This window comes from Lithobates pipiens, unplaced genomic scaffold, assembly GCF_037356315.1.
Source record: "Lithobates pipiens isolate NorthernLeopardFrog02 unplaced genomic scaffold, aLitPip1_a1.2 Scaffold_30, whole genome shotgun sequence".
NCBI lineage: Eukaryota > Metazoa > Chordata > Amphibia > Anura > Ranidae > Lithobates > Lithobates pipiens.
Window position 1 is genome coordinate 176,927,727 of NW_027507791.1, and position 21,227 is coordinate 176,948,953.

The window sequence follows — 21,227 nt, forward strand, 5'->3', positions numbered from 1 at the left end:
GGCGACCTGCTGTATTTTTCCTCTCGATTGCCCGAGGTGACCACCTTGGCTTTTGTCAAGAGAGTTGTAAGTAGGGTGCAAGATCACCTACAGCCACATCACCCTGAATGCACTTTATCTCGTCTGATCTCGGATGCTAAGCAGGGTCGGGCCTGGTTAGTACCTGGATGGGAGACCGCCTGGGAATACCAGGTGCCGTAGGCTTTTTTCCATTATGTTGTTGGCTTTGGCGACCTGCTGTATTTTTCCTCTCAATTGCCCGAGGTGACCACCTTGGCTTTTGTCAAGAGAGTTGTAAGTAGGGTGCAAGATCGCCTACGGCCACATCACCCTGAATGCGCGCAATCTCGTCTGATCTCGGATGCTAAGCAGGGTCGGGCCTGGTTAGTACCTGCATGGGAGACCGCCTGGGAATATCAGGTGCCGTAGGCTTTTTTCCATTATGTTGTTGGCTTTGGCGACCTGCTGTATTTTTCCTCTCGATTGCCCGAGGTGACCACCTTGGCTTTTGTCAAGAGAGTTGTAAGTAGGGTGCAAGATCGCCTACGGCCACATCACCCTGAATGCGCTCGCTCTCGTCTGATCTCGGATGCTAAGCAGGGTCGGGCCTGGTTAGTACCTGGATGGGAGACCGCCTGGGAATACCAGGTGCCGTAGGCTTTTTTCCATTATGTTGTTGGCTTTGGCGACCTGCTGTATTTTTCCTCTCGATTGCCCGAGGTGACCACCTTGGCTTTTGTCAAGAGAGTTGTAAGTAGGGTGCAAGATCGCCTACGGCCACATCACCCTGAATGCGCTCGCTCTCGTCTGATCTCAGATGCTAAGCAGAGTCGGGCCTGGTTAGTACCTGGATGGGAGACCACCTGGGACTACCAGGTGCCGTAGGCTTTTTTCCATTATGTTGTTGGCTTTGGCGACCTGCTGTATTTTTCCTCTCGATTGCCCGAGGTGACCACCTTGTCTTTTGTCAAGAGAGTTGTAAGTAGGGTGTGAGATCGCCTATGGCCACATCACCCTGAATGTGCTCGATCTCGTCTGATCTCGGATGCTAAGCAGGGTCGGTTAGTACCTGGATGGGAGACCGCCTGGGAATACCTGGTGCCGTAGGCTTTTTTCCATTATGTTGTTGGCTTTGGCGACCTGCTGTATTTTTCCTCTCGATTGCCCGAGGTGACCACCTTGGCTTTTGTCAAGAGAGTTGTAAGTAGGGTGCAAGATCGCCTACGGCCACATCACCCTGAATGCGCTCGATCTCGTCTGATCTCGGATGCTAAGCAGGGTCGGGCCTGGTTAGTACCTGGATGGGAGACCGCCTGGGAATATCAGGTGCCGTAGGCTTTTTTCCATTATGTTGTTGGCTTTGGCGACCTCCTGTATTTTTCCTCTCGATTGCCCGAGGTGACCACCTTGGCTTTTGTCAAGAGAGTTGTAAGTAGGCCGCAAAGTCGCCTACAGCCACATCACCCTGAATGCGCTCGATTTCGTCTGATCTCGGATGCTAAGCAGGGTCGGGCCTGGTTAGTACCTGGATGGGAGACCACCTGGGATTACCAGGTGCCGTAGGCTTTTTTCCATTATGTTGTTGGCTTTGGCGACCTGCTGTATTTTTCCTCTTGATTGCCCGAGGTGACCACCTTGGCTTTTGTCAAGAGAGTTGTAAGTAGGGTGCAAGATCGCCTACGGCCACATCACCCTGAATGCGCTCGATTTCATCTGATCTCGGATGCTAAGCAGGGTCGGGCCTGGTTAGTACCTGGATGGGAGAAAGCCTGGGAATACCAGGTGCCGTAGGCTTTTTTCCATTATCTTGTTGGCTTTGGCGACCTGCTGTATTTTTCCTCTCGATTGCCCGAGGTGACCACCTTGGCTTTTGTCAAGAGAGTTGTAAGTAGGGTGCAAGATCGCCTACGGCCACATCACCCTTAATGCGCTCGATCTCATCTGATCTCGGATGCTAAGCAGGGTCGGGCCTGGTTAGTACCTGGATGGGAGACCGCCTGGGAATACCAGGTGCCGTAGGCTTTTTTCCATTATGTTGTTGGCTTTGGCGATCTGCTGTATTTTTCCTCTCGATTGCCCGAGGTGACCACCTTGGCTTTTGTCAGGAGAGTTGTAAGTAGGGTGCAAGATCGCCTACGGCCACATCACCCTGAATGCGCTCAATCTCGTCTGATCTTGGATACTAAGCAGGGTCGGGCCTGGTTAGTACCTGGATGGGAGACTGCCTGGTAATACCAGGTGCCGTAGGCTTTTTTCCATTATGTTGTTGGCTTTGGCGACCTGCTGTATTTTTCCTCTCGATTGCCCGAGGTAACCACCTTGGCTTTTGTAAAGAGAGTTGTAAGTAGGAAGCAAGATCGCCTACGGCCACATCACCCTGAATACGCTCGATCTCGTCTGATCTCGGATGCTAAGCATGGTCGGGCCTGGTTAGTACCTGGATAGGAGACAGCCTGGGAATACCAGGTGCCGTAGGCTTTTTTCCATTATGTTTTTGGCTTTGGCGACCCCCTGTATTTTTCCTCTCAATTGCCCGAGGTGACCACCTTGGCTTTTGTCAAGAGAGTTGTACGTAGGGTGCAAGATCGCCTATGGCCACATGACCCTGAATGCGCTCGATCTCGTCTGATCTCGGATGCTAAGCAGGGTCGGGCCTGGTTAGTACCTGGATGGGAGACTACCTGGTGCCGTAGGCTTTTTTCCATTATGTTGTTTGCTTTGGCGACCTGCTGTATTTTTCCTCTCGATTGCCCGAGGTGACCACCTTGGCTTTTGTCAAGAGAGTTGTAAGTAGGGTGCAAGATCGCCTGCGGCCACATCACCCTGAATGCGCTCGATCTCGTCTGACCTCGGATGCTAAGCAGGGTCGGGCCTGGTTAGTACCTGGATGGGAGACCACCTGGGAATACCAGGTGCCGTAGGCTTTTTTCCATTATGTTGTTGGCTTTGGTGACCTGCTGTATTTTTCCTCTCGATTGCCCGAGGTGACCACCTTGGCTTTTGTCAAGAGAGTTGTAAGTAGGGTGCAAGATCGCCTACGGCCACATCACTCTGAATGCGCTCGATCTCGTCTGATCTTGGATGCTAAGCAGGGTCGGGCCTGGTTAGTACCTGGATGGGAGACAGCCTGGGATTACCAGGTGCCGTAGGCTTTTTTTCATTATGTTGTTGGCTTTGGCGACCTGCTGTATTTTTCCTCTCGATTGCCCGAGGTGACCACCTTGGCTTTTGTCAAGAGAGCTGTAAGTAGGGTGTGAGATCGCCTACGGCCACATCACCCTGAATGCGCTCGATCTCGTCTGATCTCGGATGCTAAGCAGGGTCGGTTAGTACCTGGATGGGAGACCGCCTGGGAATACCTGGTGCCGTAGGCTTTTTTCCATTATGTTGTTGGCTTTGGCGACCTGCTGTATTTTTCCTCTCGATTGCCCGAGGTGACCACCTTGGCTTTTGTCAAGAGAGTTGTAAGTAGGGTGCAAGATCGCTTACGGCCACATCACCCTGAATGCGCTCGGTCTCGTCTGATCTCGGATGCTAAGCAGGGACGGGCCTGGTTAGTACCTGGATGGGAGACCGCCTGGGAATATCAGGTGCCGTAGGCTTTTTTCCACTATGTTGTTGGCTTTGGCGACTTCCTGTATTTTTCCTCTCGATTGCCCGAGGTGACCACCTTGGCTTTTGTCAAGAGAGTTGTAAGTAGGCCGCAAGGTCGCCGACAGCCACATCACCCTTAATGCGCTCGATTTCGTCTGATCTCGGATGCTAAGCAGGGTCGGGCCTGGTTAGTGCCTGGATGGGAGACCGCCTGGGAATATCAGGTGCAGTAGGCTTTTTTCCATTATGTTGCTGGCTTTGGCGACCTCCTGTATTTTTCCTCTCGATTGCCCGAGGTGACCACCTTGGCTTTTGTCAAGAGAGTTGTAAGTAGGGTGCAAAATCGCCTACAGCCACATCACCCTGAATGCGCTCGATTTTGTCTGATCTCGTATGCTAAGCAGGGTCGGGCCTGGTTAGTGCCTGGATGGGAGACCGCCTGGGAATACCAGGTGCCGTAGGCTTTTTTCCATTATGTTGTTGGCTTTGGCGACCTGCTGTATTTTTCCTCTCGATTGCCCGAGGTGACCACCTTGGCTTTTGTCAAGAGAGTTGTAAGTAGAGTGCAAGATCGCCTACGCCCACATCACCCTGAATGCGCTCGATCTCGTCTGATCTCGGATGCTAAGCAGGGTCGGGCCTGGTTAGTACCTGGATGGGAGACCGCCTGGGAATACCAGGTGCCGTAGGCTTTTTTTCCATTATGTTGTTGGCTTTGGCGACCTGCTGTATTTTTCCTCTCGATTGCCCGAGGTGACCACCTTGGCTTTTGTCAAGAGAGTTGTAAGTAGGGTACAAGATCGCCTACAGCCACATCACCCTGAATGCGCTCGATCTCGTCTGATCTCGGATGCTAAGCAGGGTCGGGCCTGATTAGTACATGGATGGGAGACCGCCTGGGAATACCAGGTGCCGTAGGCTTTTTTCCATTATGTTGTTGGCTTTGGCGACCTGCTGTATTTTTCCTCTCTATTGCCCGAGGTGACCACCTTGGCTTTTGTCAAGAGAGTTGTAAGTAGGGTGCAAGATCGCCTGCGGCCACATCACCCTGAATGCGCTCAATCTCATCTGATCTCGAATGCTAAGCAGGGTCGGGCCTGGTTAGTACCTGGATGGGAGACCGCCTGGGAATACCAGGTGCCGTAGGCGTTTTTCCATTATGTTGTTGGCTTTGGCGACCTGCTGTATTTTTCCTCTCGTTTGCCCGAGGTGACCACCTTGGCTTTTGTCAAGAGAGTTGTAAGTAGGGTGCAAGATCGCCTACGGCCACATCACCCTGAATGCGCTCGATCTCGTCTGATCTCGGATGCTAAGCAGGGTCAGGCTTGGTTAGTACCTGGATGGGAGACCGCCTGGGAATTCCAGGTGCCGTAGGCTTTTTTCCATTATGTTGTTGGCTTTGGCGACCTGCTGTATTTTTCCTCTCGATTGCCCGAGGTGACCACCTTGGCTTTTGTCAAGAGAGTTGTAAGTAGGGAGCAAGATCGCCTACGGCCACATCACCCTGAATGCGCTCGATCTCGTCTGATCTCGGATGCTAAGCAGGGTCGTGCCTGGTTAGTACCTGGATCGGAGACCGCCTGGGAATACCAGGTGCCGTAGGCTTTTTTCCATTATGTTGTTGGCTTTGGCGACCTGCTGTATTTTTCCTCTCGATTGCCCGAGGTGACCACCTTGGCTTTTGTCAAGAGAGTTGTAAGTAGGGTGCAAGATCGCCTACGGCCACATCACCCTGAATGCGCTCAATCTCGTCTGATCTCGCATGCCAAGCAGGGTCGGGCCTGGTTAGTACCTGGATGGGAGACCGCCTGGGAATACCAGGTGCCGTAGGCTTTTTTCCATTATGTTGTTGGCTTTGGCGACCTGCTGTATTTTTCCTCTCGATTGCCCGAGGTGACCACCTTGGTTTTTGTCAAGAGAGTTGTAAGTAGGGTGCTAGATCACCTACGGCCACATCACCCTGAATGCGCTCGATCTCGTCTGATCTCGGATGCTAAGCAGGGTCGTGCCTGGTTAGTACCTGGATGGGAGACCGCCTGGGAATACCAGGCGCCGTAAGCTTTTTTCCATTATGTTGTTGGCTTTGGCGACCTGCTGTATTTTTCCTCTCGTTTGCCCGAGGTGACCACCTTGGCTTTTGTCAAGAGAGTTGTAAGTAGGGTGCAAAGATTGCCTACGGCCACATCACCCTGAATGCGCTCGATCTCGTCTGATCTCGGATGCTAAGCAGGGTCGTGCCTGGTTAGTACCTGGATGGGAGACCGCCTGGGAATACCAGGTGCCGTAGGCTTTTTTCCATTATGTTGTTGGCTTTGGCGACCTGCTGTATTTTTCCTCTCGATTGCCCGAGGTGACCACCTTGGCTTTTGTCAAGAGAGTTGTAAGTAGGGTGCAAGCTCGCCTACGGCCACATCACCCTGAATGCGCTCGATCTCGTCTGATCTCGGATGCTAAGCAGGGTCGTGCCTGGTTAGTACCTGGATGGGAGACCGCCTGGGAATACCAGGTGCCGTAGGCTTTTTTCCATTATGTTGTTGGCTTTGGCGACCTGCTGTATTTTTCCTCTCGATTGCCCGAGGTGACCACCTTGGCTTTTGTCAAGAGAGTTGTAAGTAGGGTGCAAGATCGCCTACAGCCACATCACCCTGAATGCGCTCAATCTCGTCTGATCTCGCATGCCAAGCAGGGTCGGGCCTGGTTAGTACCTGGATGGGAGACCGCCTGGGAATACCAGGTGCCGTAGGCTTTTTTCCATTATGTTGTTGGCTTTGGCGACCTGCTGTATTTTTCCTCTCGATTGCCCGAGGTGACCACCTTGGTTTTTGTCAAGAGAGTTGTAAGTAGGGTGCTAGATCGCCTACGGCCACATCACCCTGAATGCGCTCGATCTCGTCTGATCTCGGATGCTAAGCAGGGTCGTGCCTGGTTAGTACCTGGATGGGAGACCGCCTGGGAATACCAGGTGCCGTAAGCTTTTTTCCATTATGTTGTTGGCTTTGGCGACCTGCTGTATTTTTCCTCTCGTTTGCCCGAGGTGACCACCTTGGCTTTTGTCAAGAGAGTTGTAAGTAGGGTGCAAAGATTGCCTACGGCCACATCACCCTGAATGCGCTCGATCTCGTCTGATCTCGGATGCTAAGCAGGGTCGGGCCTGGTTAGTACCTGGATGGGAGACCGCCTGGGAATACCAGGTGCCGTAGGCTTTTTTCCATTATGTTGTTGGCTTTGGCGACCTGCTGTATTTTTCCTCTCGATTGCCCGAGGTGACCACCTTGGTTTTTGTCAAGAGAGTTGTAAGTAGGGTGCAAGATCGCCCACGGCCACATCACCCTGAATGCGCTCGATCTCGTCTGATCTCGGATGCTAAGCAGGGTCGTTCCTGGTTAGTACCTGGATGGGAGACCGCCTGGGAATACCAGGTGCCGTAAGCTTTTTTCCATTATGTTGTTGGCTTTGGCGACCTGCTGTATTTTTCCTCTCGTTTGCCCGAGGTGACCACCTTGGCTTTTGTCAAGAGAGTTGTAAGTAGGGTGCAAGATCGCCTACGGCTACATCACCCTGAATGCGCTCAATCTCGTCTGATCTCGGATGCCAAGCAGGGTCGGGCCTGGTTAGTACCTGGATGGGAGACCGCCTGGGAATACCAGGTGCCGTAGGCATTTTTCCATTATGTTGTTGGCTTTGGCGACCTGCTGTATTTTTCCTCTCGATTGCCCAAGGTGACCACCTTGGCATTTGTCAAGAGAGTTGTGAGTAGGGTGCCAGATCGCCTACGGCTACATCACCCTGAATGCGCTCGATCTCGTCTGATCTCGGATGCTAAGCAGGGTCGGGCCTGGTTAGTACCTGGATGGGAGACCGCCTGGGAATACCGTGTGCCGTAGGCTTTTTTCCATTATGTTGTTGGCTTTGGCGACCTGCTGTATTTTTCCTCTCGATTGCCCGAGGTGACCACCTTGGCTTTTGTCAAGAGAGTTGTAAGTATGGTGCAAGATCGCCTACGGCCACATCACCCTGAATGCGCTCGATCTCGTCTGATCTCGGAAGCTAAGCAGGGTCAGGCTTGGTTAGTACCTGGATGGGAGACCGCCTGGGAATTCCAGGTGCCGTAGGCTTTTTTCCATTATGTTGTTGGCTTTGGCGACCTGCTGTATTTTTCCTCTCGATTGCCCGAGGTGACCACCTTGGCTTTTGTCAAGAGAGTTGTAAGTAGGGAGCAAGATCGCCTACGGCCACATCACCCTGAATGCGCTCGATCTCGTCTGATCTCGGATGCTAAGCAGGGTCGTGCCTGGTTAGTACCTGGATGGGAGACCGCCTGGGAATACCAGGTGCCGTAGGCTTTTTTCCATTATGTTGTTGGCTTTGGCGACCTGCTGTATTTTTCCTCTCGATTGCCCGAGGTGACCACCTTGGCTTTTGTCAAGAGAGTTGTAAGTAGGGTGCAAGCTTGCCTACGGCCACATCACCCTGAATGCGCTCGATCTCGTCTGATCTCGGATGCTAAGCAGGGTCGTGCCTGGTTAGTACCTGGATGGGAGACCGCCTGGGAATACCAGGTGCCGTAGGCTTTTTTCCATTATGTTGTTGGCTTTGGCGACCTGCTGTATTTTTCCTCTCGATTGCCCGAGGTGACCACCTTGGCTTTTGTCAAGAGAGTTGTAAGTAGGGTGCAAGATCGCCTACGGCCACATCACCCTGAATGCGCTCAATCTCGTCTGATCTCGCATGCCAAGCAGGGTCGGGCCTGGTTAGTACCTGGATGGGAGATCGCCTGGGAATACCAGGTGCCGTAGGCTTTTTTCCATTATGTTGTTGGCTTTGGCGACCTGCTGTATTTTTCCTCTCGATTGCCCGAGGTGACCACCTTGGTTTTTGTCAAGAGAGTTGTAAGTAGGGTGCTAGATCGCCTACGACCACATCACCCTGAATGCGCTCGATCTCGTCTGATCTCGGATGCTAAGCAGGGTCGTGCCTGGTTAGAACCTGGATGGGAGACCGCCTGGGAATACCAGGTGCCGTAAGCTTTTTTCCATTATGTTGTTGGCTTTGGCGACCTGCTGTATTTTTCCTCTCGTTTGCCCGAGGTGACCACCTTGGCTTTTGTCAAGAGAGTTGTAAGTAGGGTGCAAAGTTTGCCTACGGCCACATCACCCTGAATGCGCTCGATCTCATCTGATCTCGGATGCTAAGCAGGGTCGGGCCTGGTTAGTACCTGGATGGGAGACCGCCTGGGAATACCAGGTGCCGTAGGCTTTTTTCCATTATGTTGTTGGCTTTGGCGACCTGCTGTATTTTTCCTCTCGATTGCCCGAGGTGACCACCTTGGTTTTTGTCAAGAGAGTTGTAAGTAGGGGGCAAGATCGCCTATGGCCACATCACCCTGAATGCGCTCGATCTCGTCTGATCTCGGATGCTAAGCAGGGTCGTTCCTGGTTAGTACCTGGATGGGAGACTGCCTGGGAATACCAGGTGCCGTAAGCTTTTTTCCATTATGTTGTTGGCTTTGGCGACCTGCTGTATTTTTCCTCTCGTTTGCCCGAGGTGACCACCTTGGCTTTTGTCAAGAGAGTTGTAAGTAGGGTGCAAGATCGCCTACGGCTACATCACCCTGAATGCGCTCAATCTCGTCTGATCTCGGATGCCAAGCAGGGTCGGGCCTGGTTAGTACCTGGATGGGAGACCGCCTGGGAATACCAGGTGCCGTAAGCTTTTTTCCATTATGTTGTTGGCTTTGGAGACCTGCTGTATTTTTCCTCTCGATTGCCTGAGGTGACCACCTTGGCTTTTGTCAAGAGAGTTGTAAGTAGGGTGCAAAGATTGCCTACGGCCACATCACCCTGGATGCGCTCGATCTCGTCTGATCTCGGATGCTAAGCAGGGTCGGGCCTGGTTAGTACCTGGATGGGAGACCGCCTGGGAATACCAGGTGCCGTAGGCATTTTTCCATTATGTTGTTGGCTTTGGCGACCTGCTGTATTTTTCCTCTCGATTGCCCAAGGTGACCACCTTGGCTTTTGTCAAGAGAGTTGTGAGTAGGGTGCCAGATAGCCTACGGCTACATCACCCTGAATGCGCTCGATCTCGTCTGATCTCGGATGCTAAGCAGGGTCGGGCCTGGTTAGTACCTGGATGGGAGACCGCCTGGGAATACCGTGTGCCGTAGGCTTTTTTCCATTATGTTGTTGGCTTTGGCGACCTGCTGTATTTTTCCTCTCGATTGCCCGAGGTGACCACCTTGGCTTTTGTCAAGAGAGTTGTAAGTATGGTGCAAGATCGCCTACGGCCACATCACCCTGAATGCGCTCGATCTCGTCTGATCTCGGAAGCTAAGTAGGGTCGGGCCTGGTTAGTACCTGGATGGGAGACCGCCTGGGAATACCAGGTGCCGTAGGCATTTTTCCATTATGTTGTTGGCTTTGGCGACCTGCTGTATTTTTCCTCTCGATTGCCCAAGGTGACCACCTTGGCTTTTGTCAAGAGAGTTGTGAGTAGGGTGCCAGATCGCCTACGGCTACATCACCCTGAATGCGCTCGATCTCGTCTGATCTCGGATGCTAAGCAGGGTCGGGCCTGGTTAGTACCTGGGTGGGAGACCGCCTGGGAATACCGTGTGCCGTAGGCTTTTTTCCATTATGTTGTTGGCTTTGGCGACCTGCTGTATTTTTCCTCTCGATTGCCCGAGGTGACCACCTTGGCTTTTGTCAAGAGAGTTGTAAGTAGGGTGCAAGATCGCCTATGGCCACATCACCCTGAATGCGCTCGATCTCGTCTGATCTCGGATGCTAAGATGGGTCGGGCCTGGTTAGTACCTGGATGGGAGACCGCCTGGGAATTCCAGGTGCCGTAGGCTTTTTTCCATTATGTTGTTGGCTTTGGCGACCTGCTGTATTTTTCCTCACGATTGCCCGAGGTGACCACCTTGGTTTTTGTCAAGAGAGTTGTAAGTAGGGTGCAAGATCGCCTACGGCCACATCACCCTGAATGCGCTCGATCTCGTCTGATCTCGGATGCTAAGCAGGGTCGTTCCTGGTTAGTACCTGGATGGGAGACCGCCTGGGAATACCAGGTGCCGTAAGCTTTTTTCCATTATGTTGTTGGCTTTGGCGACCTGCTGTATTTTTCCTCTCGTTTGCCCGAGGTGACCACCTTGGCTTTTGTCAAGAGAGTTGTAAGTAGGGTGCAAGATCGCCTACGGCTACATCACCCTGAATGCGCTCAATCTCGTCTGATCTCGGATGCCAAGCAGGGTCGGGCCTGGTTAGTACCTGGATGGGAGACCGCCTGGGAATACCAGGTGCCGTAAGCTTTTTTCCATTATGTTGTTGGCTTTGGCGACCTGCTGTATTTTTCCTCTCGATTGCCCGAGGTGACCACCTTGGCTTTTGTCAAGAGAGTTGTAAGTAGGGTGCAAAGATTGCCTACGGCCACATCACCCTGGATGCGCTCAATCTCGTCTGATCTCGGATGCTAAGCAGGGTCGGGCCTGTTTAGTACCTGGATGGGAGACCGCCTGGGAATACCAGGTGCCGTAGGCTTTTTTCCATTATGTTGTTGGCTTTGGCGACCTGCTGTATTTTTCCTCTCCATTGCCCGAGGTGACCACCTTGGCTTTTGTCAAGAGAGTTGTAAGTAGGGTGCAAGATCACCTACGGCCACATCACCCTGATTGCGCTCGATCTCGTCTGATCTCGGAAGCTAAGCAGGGTCGGGCCTGGTTAGTACCTGGATGGGAGACCGCCTGGGAATACCATGTGCCGTAGGCTTTTTTCCATTATGTTGTTGGCTTTGGTGACCTGCTGTATTTTTCCTCTTGATTGCCCGAGGTGACCACCTTGGCTTTTGTCAAGAGATTTGTAAGTAGGGTGCAAGATTGCCTACGGCCACATCACCCTGAATGCGCTCGATCTCGTCTGATCTCGGATGCTAAGCAGGGTCGTGCCTGGTTAGTACCTGGATGGGAGACCGCCTGGGAATACCAGGTGCCGTAGGCTTTTTTCCATTATGTTGTTGGCTTTGGCGACCTGCTGTATTTTTCCTCTCGATTGCCCGAGGTGACCACCTTGGCTTTTGTCAAGAGAGTTGTAACTAGGGTGCAAGATCGCCTACGGCCACATCACCCTGAATGCGCTCGATCTCGTCTGATCTCGGATGCTAAGCAGGGTCGGGCCTGGTTAGTACCTGGATGGGAGACCGCCTGGGACTAACAGGTGCCGTAGGCTTTTTTCCACTATGTTGTTGGCTTTGGCGACCTGCTGTATTTTTCCTCTCGATTGCCCGAGGTGACCACCTTGGCTTTTGTCAAGAGAGTTGTAAGTAGGGTGCAAGATCAACTATGGCCACATCACCCTGAATGCGCTCGATCTTGTCTGATCTCGGATTCTAAGCAGGGTCGGGCCTGGTTAGTACCTGGATGGGAGACCGCCTGGGAATACCAGGTGCCGTAGGCTTTTTTCCATTATGTTGTTGGCTTTGGCGACCTGCTGTATTTTTCCTCTCGATTGCCCGAGGTGACCACCTTGGCTTTTGTCAAGAGAGTTGTAAGTAGGGTGCAAGATCGCCTACGGCCACATCACCCTGAAAGCGCTCGATCTCGTCTGATCTCGGATGCTAAGCAGGGTCGGGCCTGGTTAATACCTGGATGGGAGACCGCCTGGGAATACCAGGTGCCGTAGGCTTTTTTCCATTATGTTGTTGGCTTTGGCGACCTGCTGTATTTTTCCTCTTTATTGCCCGAGGTGACCACCTTGGCTTTTGTCAAGAGAGTTGTAAGTAGGGTGCAAGATCGCCTACGGCCACATCACCCTGAATGCGCTCGATCTCGTCTGATCTCGGATGCTAAGCAGGGTTGTGCCTGGTTAGTACCTGGATGGCAGACCGCCTGAGAATACCAGGTGCCGTAGGCTTTTTTCCATTATGTTGTTGGCTTTGGCGACCTGCTGTATTTTTCCTCTCGATTGCCCGAGGTGACCACCTTCGCTTTTGTCAAGAGATTTGTAAGTAGGGTGCAAGATCGCCTACGGCCACATCACCCTGAATGCGCTCAATCTCGTCTGATCTCGGATGCCAAGCAGGGTCGGGCCTGGTTAGTACCTGGATGGGAGACCGCCTGGGAATACCAGGTGCCGTAGGCTTTTTTCCATTATGTTGTTGGCTTTGGTGACCTGCTGTATTTTTCCTCTTGATTGCCCGAGGGGACCACCTTGGCTTTTGTCAAGAGATTTGTAAGTAGGGTGCAAGATTGCCTACGGCCACATCACCCTGAATGCGCTCGATCTCGTCTGATCTCGGATGCTAAGCAGGGTCGTGCCTGGTTAGTACCTGGATGGGAGACCGCCTGGGAATACCAGGTGCCGTAGGCTTTTTTCCATTATGTTGTTGGCTTTGGCGACCTGCTGTATTTTTCCTCTTGATTGCCCGAGGTGACCACCTTGGCTTTTGTCAAGAGAGTTGTAAGTAGGGTGCAAGATTGCCTACGGCCACATCACCCTGAATGCGCTTGATCTCGTCTGATCTCGGATGCTAAGCAGGGTCGGGCCTGGTTAGTACCTGGATGGGAGACCGCCTGGGAATACCAGGTGCCGTAGGCTTTTTTCCATTATGTTGTTGGCTTTGGCGACCTGCTGTATTTTTCCTCTCGATTGCCCGAGGTGACCACCTTGGCTTTTGTCAAGAGAGTTGTAAGTAGGGTGCAAGATCGCCTACGGCCACATCACCCTGAATGCGCTCGATCTCATCTGATCTCGCATGCTAAGCAGGGTCGGGCCTGGTTAGTACCTGGATATGGAGACCGCCTGGGAATACCAGGTGCCGTAGGCTTTTTTCCATTATGTTGTTGGCTTTGGCGACCTGCTGTATTTTTCCTCTCGATTGCCCGAGGTGACCACCTTGGCTTTTGTCAAGAGAGTTGTAAGTAGGGTGCAAGATCACCTACGGCCACATCACCCTGATTGCGCTCGATCTCGTCTGATCTCGGAAGCTAAGCAGGGTCGGGCCTGGTTAGTACCTGGATGGGAGACCGCCTGGGAATACCATGTGCCGTAGGCTTTTTTCCATTATGTTGTTGGCTTTGGTGACCTGCTGTATTTTTCCTCTCGATTGCCCGAGGTGACCACCTTGGCTTTTGTCAAGAGAGTTGTAAGTAGGGTGCAAGATCGCCTACGGCCACATCACCCTGAATGCGCTCAATCTCGTCTGATCTCGGATGCCAAGCAGGGTCGGGCCTGGTTAGTACCTGGATGGGAGACCGCCTGGGAATACCAGGTGCCGTAGGCTTTTTTCCATTATGTTGTTGGCTTTGGCGACCTGCTATATTTTTCCTCTCGATTGCCCGAGGTGACCACCTTGGCTTTTGTCAAGAGAGTTGTAAGTAGGGTACAAAGATTGCCTACGGCCACATCACCCTAAATGCGCTCGATCTCGTCTGATCTCGGATGCTAAGATGGGTCGGGCCTGGTTAGTACCTGGATGGGAGACCGCCTGGGAATTCCAGGTGCCGTAGGCTTTTTTCCATTATGTTGTTGGCTTTGGCGACCTGCTGTATTTTTCCTCTCGATTGCCCGAGGTGACCACCTTGGTTTTTGTCAAGAGAGTTGTAAGTAGGGTGCAAGATCGCCTACGGCCACATCACCCTGAATGCGCTCGATCTCGTCTGATCTCGGATGCTAAGCAGGGTCGTTCCTGGTTAGTACCTGGATGGGAGACCGCCTGGGAATACCAGGTGCCGTAGGCTTTTTTCCATTATGTTGTTGGCTTTGGCGACCTGCTGTATTTTTCCTCTTGATTGCCCGAGGTGACCACCTTGGCTTTTGTCAAGAGAGTTGTAAGTAGGGTGCAAGATCGCCTACGGCCACATCACCCTGAATGCGCTTGATCTCGTCTGATCTCGGATGCTAAGCAGGGTCGGGCCTGGTTAGTACCTGGATGGGAGACCGCCTGGGAATACCAGGTGCCGTAGGCTTTTTTCCATTATGTTGTTGGCTTTGGCGACCTGCTGTATTTTTCCTCTCGATTGCCCGAGGTGACCACCTTGGCTTTTGTCAAGAGAGTTGTAAGTAGGGTGCAAGATCGCCTACGGCCACATCACCCTGAATGCGCTCGATCTCATCTGATCTCGCATGCTAAGCAGGGTCGGGCCTGGTTAGTACCTGGATATGGAGACCGCCTGGGAATACCAGGTGCCGTAGGCTTTTTTCCATTATGTTGTTGGCTTTGGCGACCTGCTGTATTTTTCCTCTCGATTGCCCGAGGTGACCACCTTGGCTTTTGTCAAGAGAGTTGTAAGTAGGGTGCAAGACCACCTACGGCCATATCACCCTGATTGCGCTCGATCTCGTCTGATCTCGGAAGCTAAGCAGGGTCGGGCCTGGTTAGTACCTGGATGGGAGACCGCCTGGGAATACCATGTGCCGTAGGCTTTTTTCCATTATGTTGTTGGCTTTGGTGACCTGCTGTATTTTTCCTCTCGATTGCCCGAGGTGACCACCTTGGCTTTTGTCAAGAGAGTTGTAAGTAGGGTGCAAGATCGCCTACGGCCACATCACCCTGAATGCGCTCAATCTCGTCTGATCTCGGATGCCAAGCAGGGTCGGGCCTGGTTAGTACCTGGATGGGAGACCGCCTGGGAATACCAGGTGCCGTAGGCTTTTTTCCATTATGTTGTTGGCTTTGGCGACCTGCTGTATTTTTCCTCTCGATTGCCCGAGGTGACCACCTTGGCTTTTGTCAAGAGAGTTGTAAGTAGGGTGCAAGATCGCCTACGGCCACATCACCCTGAATGCGCTCAATCTCGTCTGATCTCGGATGCTAAGATGGGTCGGGCCTGGTTAGTACCTGGATGGGAGACCGCCTGGGAATTCCAGGTGCTGTAGGCTTTTTTCCATTATGTTGTTGGCTTTGGCGACCTGCTGTATTTTTCCTCTCGATTGCCCGAGGTGACCACCTTGGTTTTTGTCAAGAGAGTTGTAAGTAGGGTGCAAGATCGCCTACGGCCACATCACCCTGAATGCGCTCGATCTCGTCTGATCTCGGATGCTAAGCAGGGTCGTTCCTGGTTAGTACCTGGATGGGAGACCGCCTGGGAATACCAGGTGCCGTAGGCTTTTTTCCATTATGTTGTTGGCTTTGGCGACCTGCTGTATTTTTCCTCTCGATTGCCCGAGGTGACCACCTTGGCTTTTGTCAAGAGAGTTGTAAGTAGGGTACAAAGATTGCCTACGGCCACATCACCCTGAATGCGCTCGAGCTCGTCTGATCTCGGATGCTAAGATGGGTCGGGCCTGGTTAGTACCTGGATGGGAGACCGCCTGGGAATACCAGGTGCTGTAGGCTTTTTTCCATTATGTTGTTGGCTTTGGCGACCTGCTGTATTTTTCCTCTTGATTGCCCGAGGTGACCACCTTGGCTTTTGTCAAGAGAGTTGTAAGTAGGGTGCAAGATTGCCTACGGCCACATCACCCTGAATGCGCTTGATCTCGTCTGATCTCGGATGCTAAGCAGGGTCGGGCCTGGTTAGTACCTGGATGGGAGACCGCCTGGGAATACCAGGTGCCGTAGGCTTTTTTCCATTATGTTGTTGGCTTTGGCGACCTGCTGTATTTTTCCTCTCGATTGCCCGAGGTGACCACCTTGGCTTTTGTCAAGAGAGTTGTAAGTAGGGTGCAAGATCGCCTACGGCCACATCACCCTGAATGCGCTCGATCTCATCTGATCTTGCATGCTAAGCAGGGTCGGGCCTGGTTAGTACCTGGATATGGAGACCGCCTGGGAATACCAGGTGCCGTAGGCTTTTTTCCATTATGTTGTTGGCTTTGGCGACCTGCTGTATTTTTCCTCTCGATTGCCCGAGGTGACCACCTTGGCTTTTGTCAAGAGAGTTGTAAGTAGGGTGCAAGATCACCTACGGCCACATCACCCTGATTGCGCTCGATCTCGTCTGATCTCGGAAGCTAAGCAGGGTCGGGCCTGGTTAGTACCTGGATGGGAGACCGCCTGGGAATACCATGTGCCGTAGGCTTTTTTCCATTATGTTGTTGGCTTTGGTGACCTGCTGTATTTTTCCTCTTGATTGCCCGAGGTGACCACCTTGGCTTTTGTCAAGAGATTTGTAAGTAGGGTGCAAGATCGCCTACGGCCACATCACCCTGAATGCGCTCGATCTCGTCTGATATCGGATGCTAAGCAGGGTCGTTCCTGGTTAGTACCTGGATGGGAGACCGCCTGGGAATACCAGGTGCCGTAAGCTTTTTTCCATTATGTTGTTGGCTTTGGCGACCTGCTGTATTTTTCCTCTCGTTTGCCCGAGGTGACCACCTTGGCTTTTGTCAAGAGAGTTGTAAGTAGGGTGCAAGATCGCCTACGGCTACATCACCCTGAATGCGCTCAATCTCGTCTGATCTCGGATGCCAAGCAGGGTCGGGCCTGGTTAGTACCTGGATGGGAGACCGCCTGGGAATACCAGGTGCCGTAGGCTTTTTTCCATTATGTTGTTGGCTTTGGCGACCTGCTGTATTTTTCCTCTCAATTGCCCGAGGTGACCACCTTGGCTTTTGTCAAGAGAGTTGTAAGTAGGGTGCAAAGATTGCCTACGGCCACATCACCCTGGATGCGCTCGATCTCGTCTGATCTCGGATGCTAAGCAGGGTCGGGCCTGGTTAGTACCTGGATGGGAGACCGCCTGGGAATACCAGGTGCCGTAGGCTTTTTTCCATTATGTTGTTGGCTTTGGCGACCTGCTGTATTTTTCCTCTTGATTGCCCGAGGTGACCACCTTGGCTTTTGTCAAGAGAGTTGTAAGTAGGGTGCAAGATCGCCTACGGCCCCATCACCCTGAATGCGCTTGATCTCGTCTGATCTCGGATGCTAAGCAGGGTCGGGCCTGGTTAGTACCTGGATGGGAGACCGCCTGGGAATACCAGGTGCTTTTTTCCATTATGTTGTTGGCTTTGGCGACCTGCTGTATTTTTCCTCTCGATTGCCTGAGGTGACCACCTTGGCTTTTGTCAAGAGAGTTGTAAGTAGGGTGCAAGATCGCCTACGGCCACATCACCCTGAATGCGCTCGATCTCATCTGATCTCGCATGCCAAGCAGGGTTGGGCCTGGTTAGTACCTGGATATGGAGACCGCCTGGGAATACCAGGTGCCGTAGGCTTTTTTCCATTATGTTGTTGGCTTTGGCGACCTGCTGTATTTTTCCTCTCGATTGCCCGAGGTGACCACCTTGGCTTTTGTCAAGAGAGTTGTAAGTAGGGAGCAAGATTGCCTATGGCTACATCACCTTGAATGCACTCGATCTCGTCTGATCTCGGATGCTAAGCAGGGTCGGGCTAGTTAGTACCTGGATGGGAGACCGCCTGGGAATACCAGGTGCCGTAGGCTTTTTTCCATTATGTTGTTGGTTTTGGCGACCTTCTGTATTTTTCCTCTCGATTGCCCGAGGTGACCACCTTGGCTTTTGTCAAGAGAGTTGTAAGTAGGATGCAAGATCGCCTACAGCCACATCACCCTGAATGCGCTCGATCTCGTTTGATCTCGGATGCTAAGCAGGGTCGGGCCTGGTTAGTACCTGGATGGGAGACCGCCTGGGAATACCAGGTGCCGTAGGCTTTTTTCCATTATGTTGTTGGCTTTGGCGACCTGCTGTATTTTTCCTCTCGATTGCCCGAGGTAACTATAAGGATTAACAAGTCTCCATTTTGTTATACTGTCATCCATTTTAAAACTTTGTATGACCAAGCTAGAATTCTAACTACTTTTGACATAGATGCTTGCTATTTGGAAAACATGCTGTTTTCTTTGAATGCCCTTGGCCGCGAGAGTTTGTACAGAGAAAGCCAAGATATGCAACTATCTTATATCGTCTATGACCTAGAACGTCTGGACCACAGACTATTAGCACAATATTGTTGAATATTGTTAAATATCGTAGTCTTATTCTTATCTTGCGTGAAGGTTAATGACGTGCTTTGCCGTGAAGACAATTTCTGCTTATTTTGCTTGTTCTGTCAATAAACCTGTTACTAGGAAAAGCTTGGTGTATAGCTACGAGCGCATCCCTGATTGGCTACTCCACAGGGCGCCACCCCAACTGTTTCAGCATATAACCTGTTGTATTCAAAACATTAAATTGTAATCATTATTCGCATACATCTCGTGTATGAGTTTTGGTTATCTCACCGGTGAATGGGACTCCCAAGTACATCCAGACCACGGCCTAGGAAAGATAGGAAGAGGGAAATCGAGCACCTAACAGAGCAAGGACCTACCTTTACAGCTGGTACCAGGAAGTGGGGTCATCGATTCGGCAGGTGAGTGACTACTGATTTATTTACCTTATTGGTGAGGATCTTTTGGTGTCACTCATACTGCCGCGGTGACCGCCACGTGCGGGACCTGTATTGCTGCTGTGCCTCCGCGGTGGGCTAGGCTGGCCCATCGGGAGAAGTAGAGGGCTCGTACCTAAAAAAAGAGAGTCCGGCTAGGTTGGCCTGACTTAAAACTATTAAGTAAAATAGATTAAAAGAGAGTCCGGCTAGGTTGGCCTGACTTAAAACTATTAAGTAAAATAGATTAAAGAGGAACATTACAGGGAAGGGAAGCAATAGATTGCGCCCTCCCCAAATAAGGTTGGATGTTCAAGGGACGCCCGAAGGGTAATTTGATCAAATCAAACACAGTGCACATTTTATCTAGTCATGTAAAACGATTGCATGTGATTTAGTTGTTCATATTTTTCATTTTATCTGGTCATGTAAAACGATTGTATGTGATTTAGTTGTTCATGTTTTTCTTTCCAGGTTACGTAAGTATTTCAAACTTGCCTTTTCAATAGTTTTTTTTGTATTTTGCTGTTCTTTCAATGTCTTTACCTTGTGATCCAGATTGCTGTGAAATTGTTAACCCTTGCCCTCACTGTACTGTTGGTTTATTGTTTCTTAAACAAATTGATATCCTGATATTGATAGCCACTCGCCCAGGGGGATATTCCACTAGACTAGGAGAACGCCCCGTGTACCCCCAGGACGAAACATCTCCCGTTGTCACGCTAGTCAGAATAAACCTGCATAGCCCAGTCAGTGAACCCCACCTCCTTGCTTTACATTCCCTGGAAGAAGTTCAACAACAGGTGATTCGTGCCACTGGCTGCTATCACCTCTGCCCCCTTACCAAGCATCTCATAACACCCCCCCATAATGGGGAATATTGTAGGCAAAGACGGGACCCCTTATGAACAACCTACTCCCTATGAGTATGTGCAGACTATAGTGCCCGGTCCCTATGTAGAACCATTTTGGAGTCAGGTTAGGGAAAGGTGCCAGCAATTAGGGATCCATGATATAGGTCCCGCGGGCCCCTGCAACACAGAAGATTGGCATGTAGTAAAAAAGATTTGTCAGTTACATAAGCACTCATACCCCCCCGGGAAGTGGGATGTAGATTACATGAAAAAATCTTGCAAGATATGGGAAGCCCCTCTAAAAATTTATTTAAAAAAACATGCCAAAAATCATGCCCTCACAGAAGGAAAACCAATACCCTCGGCCCCTATAACTACACCCCTGAATGCCCCAGAAATACCCCCTCCTTATGTCCTTGTCAAAACTGACGAGGGCGAGGTTGCCCAGGCCTTGGCCATCTACCCCAGTCTTGGGGTAGACATGGCTGCCATATCCGCTGCACTGTACAACGCCTCCACCCCGCACCAAAGACAACTCTGGGACAGGGAATCCCAAGCCAAAAGAGACAGGGAGGGTCAGGAGTACCAGGACCAAGTGGAAGCTGACGAGAGGGCGAGGGAGACCCCTGAGCAAAAAGACTTTAGGGAAGAGAAGGAACGGTTTGCCCTTGAAGTAGAGACAGCCAGAGCTAAAATAGAACGGGGACATAGAATTCTGAGGGAAGCCCGAGCCGCCCTAGCACAAACAAAACGAGAAACAGAGGGAGACCCGGATCAGAGCCCGGGAACCTCCCAAAGCAGTGATCCCACTGAGGGAGAGGCTATAGTCCTGAGTCCCGAAGACAATCAGGCCATGGAAAAACTCTCTAAGATGGGGGTGGTCACCAGGAGTAAGGTCAAAATCAAGTTGGCTACAGAGAAACCACTACCCGTACCCATACCAGCGCCAGGACCCATTATCTCACCTATGACCACCCCCGTAGTTACTGACGAGGATGATGAGGACACCCCCGATATTAAGGCCCCCCTTATGACCATAGGTAACACAGAAATTCACCTACCCCTGCCCCTAGGCACACTGACAAAACTCAAAGAACTCTGTCCATCCCCCAGAAAACATCCTAGGGAAGCTGCCACTTTCCTGTTGCGCCAGTGCGCCGGGTCAAATCTGGACCCGATTGATCTTGAGAGTATAATACATATTCTAGACCCCGACTGCCCCGACCCCCCAAAGGTAAAAGACCTGTTTAATGCCCATGTCCAGGGAAAAGGGGGCTGGCCAGATTTCTGGAAAACCCTAGGACAACATTGGAGCACCCTTTACAAAGGGGTCACAGCTCTGCAAGATCTGGTCCAAACAAAACAAGCCCCGAAGGAAAAATTCTATGATTTTTGCACCCGAGTATACAACCTCTGGAAAGCGGTAGATGGGGCGGATGGGTCCCTTTTTACCACTAC

At 51.6% G+C, this 21,227-nt stretch overlaps 47 non-coding genes and 32 pseudogenes across 47 annotated transcripts; all 79 read left to right on the forward strand.

Moving 5' to 3' along the window:
* Positions 1-85: 85 nt before the first annotated feature.
* LOC143945805 (5S ribosomal RNA) lies at positions 86-204 on the forward strand (annotated as a pseudogene).
* A 109-nt stretch (positions 205-313) lies between these two features.
* Positions 314-432, forward strand: LOC143944155 (5S ribosomal RNA; annotated as a pseudogene).
* A 109-nt stretch (positions 433-541) lies between these two features.
* LOC143952242 (5S ribosomal RNA) lies at positions 542-660 on the forward strand. The gene has a single exon (XR_013267438.1). It is a non-coding gene; the product is annotated as a 5S ribosomal RNA (ribosomal RNA).
* Positions 661-769: 109 nt separating this feature from the next.
* Positions 770-888, forward strand: LOC143947539 (5S ribosomal RNA; annotated as a pseudogene).
* Positions 889-997: 109 nt separating this feature from the next.
* On the forward strand, positions 998-1,110 carry LOC143949665 (5S ribosomal RNA; annotated as a pseudogene).
* Positions 1,111-1,219: 109 nt separating this feature from the next.
* On the forward strand, positions 1,220-1,338 carry LOC143947500 (5S ribosomal RNA). The gene has a single exon (XR_013265308.1). It is a non-coding gene; the product is annotated as a 5S ribosomal RNA (ribosomal RNA).
* Positions 1,339-1,447: 109 nt separating this feature from the next.
* LOC143944806 (5S ribosomal RNA) lies at positions 1,448-1,566 on the forward strand (annotated as a pseudogene).
* A 109-nt stretch (positions 1,567-1,675) lies between these two features.
* LOC143945532 (5S ribosomal RNA) lies at positions 1,676-1,794 on the forward strand (annotated as a pseudogene).
* Positions 1,795-1,903: 109 nt separating this feature from the next.
* LOC143944559 (5S ribosomal RNA) lies at positions 1,904-2,022 on the forward strand. Its single transcript, XR_013265038.1, has one exon. It is a non-coding gene; the product is annotated as a 5S ribosomal RNA (ribosomal RNA).
* Positions 2,023-2,131: 109 nt separating this feature from the next.
* Positions 2,132-2,250, forward strand: LOC143946093 (5S ribosomal RNA; annotated as a pseudogene).
* A 109-nt stretch (positions 2,251-2,359) lies between these two features.
* On the forward strand, positions 2,360-2,478 carry LOC143944047 (5S ribosomal RNA; annotated as a pseudogene).
* A 327-nt stretch (positions 2,479-2,805) lies between these two features.
* On the forward strand, positions 2,806-2,924 carry LOC143950381 (5S ribosomal RNA). The gene has a single exon (XR_013265788.1). It is a non-coding gene; the product is annotated as a 5S ribosomal RNA (ribosomal RNA).
* A 109-nt stretch (positions 2,925-3,033) lies between these two features.
* On the forward strand, positions 3,034-3,152 carry LOC143946911 (5S ribosomal RNA; annotated as a pseudogene).
* Positions 3,153-3,261: 109 nt separating this feature from the next.
* LOC143949035 (5S ribosomal RNA) lies at positions 3,262-3,374 on the forward strand (annotated as a pseudogene).
* A 109-nt stretch (positions 3,375-3,483) lies between these two features.
* Positions 3,484-3,602, forward strand: LOC143953764 (5S ribosomal RNA). Its single transcript, XR_013268816.1, has one exon. It is a non-coding gene; the product is annotated as a 5S ribosomal RNA (ribosomal RNA).
* A 109-nt stretch (positions 3,603-3,711) lies between these two features.
* Positions 3,712-3,830, forward strand: LOC143947648 (5S ribosomal RNA; annotated as a pseudogene).
* Positions 3,831-3,939: 109 nt separating this feature from the next.
* LOC143946994 (5S ribosomal RNA) lies at positions 3,940-4,058 on the forward strand (annotated as a pseudogene).
* Positions 4,059-4,167: 109 nt separating this feature from the next.
* On the forward strand, positions 4,168-4,286 carry LOC143951849 (5S ribosomal RNA). Its single transcript, XR_013267082.1, has one exon. It is a non-coding gene; the product is annotated as a 5S ribosomal RNA (ribosomal RNA).
* Positions 4,287-4,396: 110 nt separating this feature from the next.
* LOC143954147 (5S ribosomal RNA) lies at positions 4,397-4,515 on the forward strand. The gene has a single exon (XR_013269164.1). It is a non-coding gene; the product is annotated as a 5S ribosomal RNA (ribosomal RNA).
* A 109-nt stretch (positions 4,516-4,624) lies between these two features.
* LOC143952861 (5S ribosomal RNA) lies at positions 4,625-4,743 on the forward strand. Its single transcript, XR_013267997.1, has one exon. It is a non-coding gene; the product is annotated as a 5S ribosomal RNA (ribosomal RNA).
* Positions 4,744-4,852: 109 nt separating this feature from the next.
* On the forward strand, positions 4,853-4,971 carry LOC143953150 (5S ribosomal RNA). Its single transcript, XR_013268259.1, has one exon. It is a non-coding gene; the product is annotated as a 5S ribosomal RNA (ribosomal RNA).
* Positions 4,972-5,080: 109 nt separating this feature from the next.
* Positions 5,081-5,199, forward strand: LOC143954103 (5S ribosomal RNA). The gene has a single exon (XR_013269124.1). It is a non-coding gene; the product is annotated as a 5S ribosomal RNA (ribosomal RNA).
* A 109-nt stretch (positions 5,200-5,308) lies between these two features.
* LOC143943571 (5S ribosomal RNA) lies at positions 5,309-5,427 on the forward strand (annotated as a pseudogene).
* A 109-nt stretch (positions 5,428-5,536) lies between these two features.
* LOC143943576 (5S ribosomal RNA) lies at positions 5,537-5,655 on the forward strand (annotated as a pseudogene).
* Positions 5,656-5,765: 110 nt separating this feature from the next.
* On the forward strand, positions 5,766-5,884 carry LOC143946999 (5S ribosomal RNA). Its single transcript, XR_013265263.1, has one exon. It is a non-coding gene; the product is annotated as a 5S ribosomal RNA (ribosomal RNA).
* Positions 5,885-5,993: 109 nt separating this feature from the next.
* Positions 5,994-6,112, forward strand: LOC143947011 (5S ribosomal RNA). Its single transcript, XR_013265264.1, has one exon. It is a non-coding gene; the product is annotated as a 5S ribosomal RNA (ribosomal RNA).
* A 109-nt stretch (positions 6,113-6,221) lies between these two features.
* LOC143945800 (5S ribosomal RNA) lies at positions 6,222-6,340 on the forward strand (annotated as a pseudogene).
* A 109-nt stretch (positions 6,341-6,449) lies between these two features.
* Positions 6,450-6,568, forward strand: LOC143951916 (5S ribosomal RNA). Its single transcript, XR_013267143.1, has one exon. It is a non-coding gene; the product is annotated as a 5S ribosomal RNA (ribosomal RNA).
* Positions 6,569-6,678: 110 nt separating this feature from the next.
* LOC143951953 (5S ribosomal RNA) lies at positions 6,679-6,797 on the forward strand. Its single transcript, XR_013267177.1, has one exon. It is a non-coding gene; the product is annotated as a 5S ribosomal RNA (ribosomal RNA).
* Positions 6,798-6,906: 109 nt separating this feature from the next.
* On the forward strand, positions 6,907-7,025 carry LOC143944870 (5S ribosomal RNA; annotated as a pseudogene).
* A 109-nt stretch (positions 7,026-7,134) lies between these two features.
* On the forward strand, positions 7,135-7,253 carry LOC143943506 (5S ribosomal RNA; annotated as a pseudogene).
* A 109-nt stretch (positions 7,254-7,362) lies between these two features.
* LOC143953621 (5S ribosomal RNA) lies at positions 7,363-7,481 on the forward strand. The gene has a single exon (XR_013268686.1). It is a non-coding gene; the product is annotated as a 5S ribosomal RNA (ribosomal RNA).
* Positions 7,482-7,590: 109 nt separating this feature from the next.
* LOC143950855 (5S ribosomal RNA) lies at positions 7,591-7,709 on the forward strand. The gene has a single exon (XR_013266183.1). It is a non-coding gene; the product is annotated as a 5S ribosomal RNA (ribosomal RNA).
* Positions 7,710-7,818: 109 nt separating this feature from the next.
* LOC143947023 (5S ribosomal RNA) lies at positions 7,819-7,937 on the forward strand. Its single transcript, XR_013265265.1, has one exon. It is a non-coding gene; the product is annotated as a 5S ribosomal RNA (ribosomal RNA).
* A 109-nt stretch (positions 7,938-8,046) lies between these two features.
* On the forward strand, positions 8,047-8,165 carry LOC143947036 (5S ribosomal RNA). The gene has a single exon (XR_013265267.1). It is a non-coding gene; the product is annotated as a 5S ribosomal RNA (ribosomal RNA).
* A 109-nt stretch (positions 8,166-8,274) lies between these two features.
* On the forward strand, positions 8,275-8,393 carry LOC143945141 (5S ribosomal RNA; annotated as a pseudogene).
* A 109-nt stretch (positions 8,394-8,502) lies between these two features.
* On the forward strand, positions 8,503-8,621 carry LOC143946227 (5S ribosomal RNA; annotated as a pseudogene).
* A 110-nt stretch (positions 8,622-8,731) lies between these two features.
* LOC143954977 (5S ribosomal RNA) lies at positions 8,732-8,850 on the forward strand. Its single transcript, XR_013269773.1, has one exon. It is a non-coding gene; the product is annotated as a 5S ribosomal RNA (ribosomal RNA).
* A 109-nt stretch (positions 8,851-8,959) lies between these two features.
* LOC143945333 (5S ribosomal RNA) lies at positions 8,960-9,078 on the forward strand (annotated as a pseudogene).
* A 109-nt stretch (positions 9,079-9,187) lies between these two features.
* Positions 9,188-9,306, forward strand: LOC143944927 (5S ribosomal RNA; annotated as a pseudogene).
* A 110-nt stretch (positions 9,307-9,416) lies between these two features.
* Positions 9,417-9,535, forward strand: LOC143944352 (5S ribosomal RNA). The gene has a single exon (XR_013265019.1). It is a non-coding gene; the product is annotated as a 5S ribosomal RNA (ribosomal RNA).
* A 109-nt stretch (positions 9,536-9,644) lies between these two features.
* Positions 9,645-9,763, forward strand: LOC143953622 (5S ribosomal RNA). The gene has a single exon (XR_013268687.1). It is a non-coding gene; the product is annotated as a 5S ribosomal RNA (ribosomal RNA).
* Positions 9,764-9,872: 109 nt separating this feature from the next.
* LOC143951413 (5S ribosomal RNA) lies at positions 9,873-9,991 on the forward strand. Its single transcript, XR_013266688.1, has one exon. It is a non-coding gene; the product is annotated as a 5S ribosomal RNA (ribosomal RNA).
* Positions 9,992-10,100: 109 nt separating this feature from the next.
* On the forward strand, positions 10,101-10,219 carry LOC143953986 (5S ribosomal RNA). Its single transcript, XR_013269018.1, has one exon. It is a non-coding gene; the product is annotated as a 5S ribosomal RNA (ribosomal RNA).
* A 109-nt stretch (positions 10,220-10,328) lies between these two features.
* Positions 10,329-10,447, forward strand: LOC143954650 (5S ribosomal RNA). Its single transcript, XR_013269622.1, has one exon. It is a non-coding gene; the product is annotated as a 5S ribosomal RNA (ribosomal RNA).
* A 109-nt stretch (positions 10,448-10,556) lies between these two features.
* LOC143954435 (5S ribosomal RNA) lies at positions 10,557-10,675 on the forward strand. Its single transcript, XR_013269427.1, has one exon. It is a non-coding gene; the product is annotated as a 5S ribosomal RNA (ribosomal RNA).
* A 109-nt stretch (positions 10,676-10,784) lies between these two features.
* LOC143944928 (5S ribosomal RNA) lies at positions 10,785-10,903 on the forward strand (annotated as a pseudogene).
* A 110-nt stretch (positions 10,904-11,013) lies between these two features.
* Positions 11,014-11,132, forward strand: LOC143953656 (5S ribosomal RNA). The gene has a single exon (XR_013268717.1). It is a non-coding gene; the product is annotated as a 5S ribosomal RNA (ribosomal RNA).
* Positions 11,133-11,241: 109 nt separating this feature from the next.
* LOC143952231 (5S ribosomal RNA) lies at positions 11,242-11,360 on the forward strand. Its single transcript, XR_013267428.1, has one exon. It is a non-coding gene; the product is annotated as a 5S ribosomal RNA (ribosomal RNA).
* Positions 11,361-11,469: 109 nt separating this feature from the next.
* Positions 11,470-11,588, forward strand: LOC143947048 (5S ribosomal RNA). The gene has a single exon (XR_013265268.1). It is a non-coding gene; the product is annotated as a 5S ribosomal RNA (ribosomal RNA).
* A 109-nt stretch (positions 11,589-11,697) lies between these two features.
* LOC143954129 (5S ribosomal RNA) lies at positions 11,698-11,816 on the forward strand. Its single transcript, XR_013269148.1, has one exon. It is a non-coding gene; the product is annotated as a 5S ribosomal RNA (ribosomal RNA).
* A 109-nt stretch (positions 11,817-11,925) lies between these two features.
* Positions 11,926-12,044, forward strand: LOC143946561 (5S ribosomal RNA; annotated as a pseudogene).
* Positions 12,045-12,153: 109 nt separating this feature from the next.
* On the forward strand, positions 12,154-12,272 carry LOC143950622 (5S ribosomal RNA). The gene has a single exon (XR_013265972.1). It is a non-coding gene; the product is annotated as a 5S ribosomal RNA (ribosomal RNA).
* Positions 12,273-12,381: 109 nt separating this feature from the next.
* On the forward strand, positions 12,382-12,500 carry LOC143953605 (5S ribosomal RNA). The gene has a single exon (XR_013268671.1). It is a non-coding gene; the product is annotated as a 5S ribosomal RNA (ribosomal RNA).
* Positions 12,501-12,609: 109 nt separating this feature from the next.
* On the forward strand, positions 12,610-12,728 carry LOC143953559 (5S ribosomal RNA). The gene has a single exon (XR_013268630.1). It is a non-coding gene; the product is annotated as a 5S ribosomal RNA (ribosomal RNA).
* Positions 12,729-12,837: 109 nt separating this feature from the next.
* Positions 12,838-12,956, forward strand: LOC143947060 (5S ribosomal RNA). Its single transcript, XR_013265269.1, has one exon. It is a non-coding gene; the product is annotated as a 5S ribosomal RNA (ribosomal RNA).
* Positions 12,957-13,065: 109 nt separating this feature from the next.
* On the forward strand, positions 13,066-13,184 carry LOC143950249 (5S ribosomal RNA). The gene has a single exon (XR_013265669.1). It is a non-coding gene; the product is annotated as a 5S ribosomal RNA (ribosomal RNA).
* A 109-nt stretch (positions 13,185-13,293) lies between these two features.
* On the forward strand, positions 13,294-13,413 carry LOC143945485 (5S ribosomal RNA; annotated as a pseudogene).
* A 109-nt stretch (positions 13,414-13,522) lies between these two features.
* On the forward strand, positions 13,523-13,641 carry LOC143952232 (5S ribosomal RNA). Its single transcript, XR_013267429.1, has one exon. It is a non-coding gene; the product is annotated as a 5S ribosomal RNA (ribosomal RNA).
* A 109-nt stretch (positions 13,642-13,750) lies between these two features.
* LOC143953561 (5S ribosomal RNA) lies at positions 13,751-13,869 on the forward strand. The gene has a single exon (XR_013268631.1). It is a non-coding gene; the product is annotated as a 5S ribosomal RNA (ribosomal RNA).
* Positions 13,870-13,979: 110 nt separating this feature from the next.
* On the forward strand, positions 13,980-14,098 carry LOC143953692 (5S ribosomal RNA). The gene has a single exon (XR_013268751.1). It is a non-coding gene; the product is annotated as a 5S ribosomal RNA (ribosomal RNA).
* Positions 14,099-14,207: 109 nt separating this feature from the next.
* LOC143952124 (5S ribosomal RNA) lies at positions 14,208-14,326 on the forward strand. Its single transcript, XR_013267331.1, has one exon. It is a non-coding gene; the product is annotated as a 5S ribosomal RNA (ribosomal RNA).
* Positions 14,327-14,435: 109 nt separating this feature from the next.
* Positions 14,436-14,554, forward strand: LOC143950250 (5S ribosomal RNA). The gene has a single exon (XR_013265670.1). It is a non-coding gene; the product is annotated as a 5S ribosomal RNA (ribosomal RNA).
* Positions 14,555-14,663: 109 nt separating this feature from the next.
* Positions 14,664-14,783, forward strand: LOC143945486 (5S ribosomal RNA; annotated as a pseudogene).
* A 109-nt stretch (positions 14,784-14,892) lies between these two features.
* On the forward strand, positions 14,893-15,011 carry LOC143950617 (5S ribosomal RNA). Its single transcript, XR_013265968.1, has one exon. It is a non-coding gene; the product is annotated as a 5S ribosomal RNA (ribosomal RNA).
* A 109-nt stretch (positions 15,012-15,120) lies between these two features.
* On the forward strand, positions 15,121-15,239 carry LOC143953562 (5S ribosomal RNA). Its single transcript, XR_013268632.1, has one exon. It is a non-coding gene; the product is annotated as a 5S ribosomal RNA (ribosomal RNA).
* A 109-nt stretch (positions 15,240-15,348) lies between these two features.
* On the forward strand, positions 15,349-15,467 carry LOC143945363 (5S ribosomal RNA; annotated as a pseudogene).
* A 109-nt stretch (positions 15,468-15,576) lies between these two features.
* Positions 15,577-15,695, forward strand: LOC143952125 (5S ribosomal RNA). The gene has a single exon (XR_013267332.1). It is a non-coding gene; the product is annotated as a 5S ribosomal RNA (ribosomal RNA).
* Positions 15,696-15,805: 110 nt separating this feature from the next.
* On the forward strand, positions 15,806-15,924 carry LOC143944866 (5S ribosomal RNA; annotated as a pseudogene).
* Positions 15,925-16,033: 109 nt separating this feature from the next.
* LOC143950252 (5S ribosomal RNA) lies at positions 16,034-16,152 on the forward strand. Its single transcript, XR_013265672.1, has one exon. It is a non-coding gene; the product is annotated as a 5S ribosomal RNA (ribosomal RNA).
* Positions 16,153-16,261: 109 nt separating this feature from the next.
* LOC143946905 (5S ribosomal RNA) lies at positions 16,262-16,381 on the forward strand (annotated as a pseudogene).
* Positions 16,382-16,490: 109 nt separating this feature from the next.
* LOC143952233 (5S ribosomal RNA) lies at positions 16,491-16,609 on the forward strand. Its single transcript, XR_013267430.1, has one exon. It is a non-coding gene; the product is annotated as a 5S ribosomal RNA (ribosomal RNA).
* Positions 16,610-16,718: 109 nt separating this feature from the next.
* LOC143945178 (5S ribosomal RNA) lies at positions 16,719-16,837 on the forward strand (annotated as a pseudogene).
* Positions 16,838-16,946: 109 nt separating this feature from the next.
* LOC143954698 (5S ribosomal RNA) lies at positions 16,947-17,065 on the forward strand. The gene has a single exon (XR_013269662.1). It is a non-coding gene; the product is annotated as a 5S ribosomal RNA (ribosomal RNA).
* Positions 17,066-17,175: 110 nt separating this feature from the next.
* LOC143954555 (5S ribosomal RNA) lies at positions 17,176-17,294 on the forward strand. The gene has a single exon (XR_013269535.1). It is a non-coding gene; the product is annotated as a 5S ribosomal RNA (ribosomal RNA).
* A 109-nt stretch (positions 17,295-17,403) lies between these two features.
* LOC143947744 (5S ribosomal RNA) lies at positions 17,404-17,522 on the forward strand (annotated as a pseudogene).
* Positions 17,523-17,624: 102 nt separating this feature from the next.
* LOC143946090 (5S ribosomal RNA) lies at positions 17,625-17,744 on the forward strand (annotated as a pseudogene).
* A 109-nt stretch (positions 17,745-17,853) lies between these two features.
* LOC143944465 (5S ribosomal RNA) lies at positions 17,854-17,971 on the forward strand (annotated as a pseudogene).
* Positions 17,972-18,080: 109 nt separating this feature from the next.
* On the forward strand, positions 18,081-18,199 carry LOC143952113 (5S ribosomal RNA). Its single transcript, XR_013267321.1, has one exon. It is a non-coding gene; the product is annotated as a 5S ribosomal RNA (ribosomal RNA).
* The last annotated feature ends 3,028 nt before the right edge of the window (positions 18,200-21,227 follow it).